The 3,024-nt window shown below is 41.0% G+C and overlaps 1 non-coding gene across 1 annotated transcript; it reads left to right on the top strand.

Annotated features, from left to right (window-relative positions):
• The first annotated feature begins 2,149 nt into the window (after nucleotides 1-2,149).
• LOC141670232 (small nucleolar RNA R71) lies at nucleotides 2,150-2,254 on the top strand. Its single transcript, XR_012554472.1, has one exon. It is a non-coding gene; the product is annotated as a small nucleolar RNA R71 (small nucleolar RNA).
• The last annotated feature ends 770 nt before the right edge of the window (nucleotides 2,255-3,024 follow it).

Below are 3,024 nucleotides of genomic sequence, written 5' to 3'. Positions count from 1 at the left end.
CTATGTTGTTCAACTATTGGCTTACTTCCTTCCTCAAGAAAAATTTTATGCATGCAGTAAGAAGGGCTGATTTCCTTGATATCTGCTATTGTCCATTCAATTACTGATTTAAACTCTCTCAGAATTCTCAAGAGCTTGTCTTCATCACTACATGAAAGGTCAGATGCAATAATAACAGGAAAAGTACATTCATCGCCTAAAAAAACATACCTTAAATGATGGTTTGAGACGCTCTTGAGAATTTTTAAGCTTAGATAATCCAAGAGACTCGAATGGCAAGTCCAATCTCCTTTTCCATGGAGAAGCATTCAAATACTGTAGTTGTTCTGCCCCCTCTTCATCTTCACTATCAGATTCCCCTGTTAAGGCTCTCTCTAAGACATCAGTCCTTAGCATTTGATCAAGCTCTGAAGTCACTACAGAGTCGACCAACTCTACTTTAAAGCACTCTTCTTCATCAGTAGGGAATTTTATTGCATTGAAGACATTGAAAGTCATGTCCTGACCCTGAACCCTCCTAGTAAGCTCACCCTTCAGTACATCGATCAGAGTTCAACCTGTAGCTAAGAATGGTCTCCCCAAGATAATGGGAATCTTCTTATCTTCCTCGAAGTCCAGAATGAAAAAATCAGCAGGGAAGATGAGTTTATCCACCTTAACCAAGACATCCTCCACTACTCCTCATGGATAAGTGATGGAACGGTCAGCCAGTTGCAAGGACATGTTTACAGGTCTTAGATCAGGCAGACCAAGTTTCTTGAAAAGGGACAAGGGCATCAGATTGATGCTGGCTCCCAAGTCACACAAACACTTGTCGAAAGATAGATTGCCAATGGTACACGGTATCGTGAAACTTCCTGGATCTTTAATCTTAGGAGGAAGTTTCTGTTGCAGCACAGCACTCCACTCTTCCGTTAGAGCAACGGTTTCCAACTCAAGTTTTAGCTTCCGAGATAGAATACCCTTCATGAACTTAAAATAGCTCGGCATTTGTTCTAGAGCTTCCGCAAAAGGTATGTTAATGTGCAACTTCTTAAAAACCTCCAAAAACTTGGCAAACTGCTTGTCGAACTTCTGCTTCTAAAGCCTTTTAGGATATGGAGGAGGCAGATAGACTTGTTTATCCCCTGTATTATCTTTAGGAGTAGTGTTTTCAACAACATTCTTCATTGGTTCCGCTTCACCATCCTTTTTCTTAGCTGAATCAACAAAATTGTCAATTTCTGGAATTTGAGAGGGCGCGGGCGCGCTACTTATGGGGGTGGGCACGCTCCTTATGGGGGCGGGCGCGCTGCCCTTATGGAGAAAATTTCCAGCTTCTTTGTTTTGATGATTTTCAGGGTTAGCGACATTTCCAAACCTCAAGGTGATTGCCTTAAGCCGTTCTTTGACTTCCCTCTTGCCTGGATTAACTTCTATATCACTCGAGAGAGTTCCTTGTGGTCGGTTCAATAAGACGTTAGCAATTTTTCCTATTTGATTCTCCATAGTCTTGATTGAAACCGCTTGGCTTTTGCACATAAGCCTCAACTCCTCCAATTCAGATTTTTCATTCGAGGATGGACCAACACCTCCGTGAGATTGCTGTTACATCCCCTGTGGCTGAAATTGCTGCCTTGGTGCAAAATGTTATTGAAAACCAGGAGGATTAAATTGCTTGTTTCCAAACTGCTAGTATGGCTGTTGTATAACACCCTGATTATTGCTCCATTTGAAGTTAGGATGGTTGCGGTTGTTAGGATGATAAGTAGCAGGAACAGGTTGTTGCGAACTCTGAAAGTTGCTCACAAACTGAGCTAATTCACTAGATATAACACATTGCTCCGTCGCATGCGAACCTGCACAAAGCTCACAAACACTAGTTATCTGATAAACACCATAGTTGGTCAGAGAATCGACCTCCATAGTCAACACTTTTAGCTGAGCAACGATAGCCGTAGCTGTATCCATCTACAGAATTCCTGCTATCTTGACTTTTGGTAGCCTCTGAGTTAGATTCTGATATTCATTCACAGCCATCATCTCAATTAGTTTATAAGCTTCCTCATAGCTCTTAGCCCATAAGGCTCCACCTGATGCTGCATCGAGCATAGGTCTTGACTGTGCTCCCAAACCATTATAAAAGTAATTGATCACCATCCAGTCAAGCATTCCATGATGAGGACACTTCCTAAGCATCTCCTTATAGCACTCCCAAGCTTCACATAAAGATTCACCCGATTGCTGCGCGAATTGAGCAAGAGCATTCCTGATTGAAACTGTTTTTGCCATAGGGAAGAATTTAGTAAGAAATTTCTGAGCAAGTTCCTCCCATGTCGCAATAGAACCAACTGGTAGAGAGTGCAACCAACTATTAGCTTTATCCCTAAGAGAAAATGGGAAAAGTTTCAGTTTCAAAGCATCTTCTGAAACATCGTTGAACTTGAAGGTGTCGCAGATCTTGATGAAATCCCTAATGTGCATATTCGGATCTTCCACTGGAGATCCCCCAAACTGAACTGAATTCTATACCATTTGAATCGTGCCAGGCTTGATTTCAAAGGTATTAGCTACAATGGCTGGCCTGACAATGCTAGATTAAATGTCATTGATTTTCAGTTGAGAGTAATCCTTCAACGCTTTCATTTTGCTGCTGGTCCACCGATTATAATAAAAATTTCTTCTTAAACTTTCTCAACTTCTTTAAAAACTTCCTTTTCCTCTTCTTCAACTTCGTCTAGTATTTCCTTACGAGATTGAGAACGTGTTCACATAAATGCTCTCTAGAGTAACTAAAACACACGAACAAAGTAAACCTTGTATGAAAAAAATCCGAGTCACTGAACTTTTTACGACCATTAATGACAACCACATAAACTAAATTTAACACTGATCCCCGGCAACGGTGCCAAAAACTTGTTCACAATAAATCACACGCGAAAATACACGCAAGCGTACGCGATCATAAGTAGTATTAGATTTAAGTCAAGTTCGTTCCCATGGAGACTGGTTTAGGTTAAGTTCAGATTATGCACTTATGCAACA

The sequence above is a fragment of the Apium graveolens genome, chromosome 6, assembly GCF_009905375.1.
Source record: "Apium graveolens cultivar Ventura chromosome 6, ASM990537v1, whole genome shotgun sequence".
Taxonomy (NCBI): domain Eukaryota; kingdom Viridiplantae; phylum Streptophyta; class Magnoliopsida; order Apiales; family Apiaceae; genus Apium; species Apium graveolens.
This window is presented reverse-complemented; position numbering and strand designations above follow the sequence as displayed.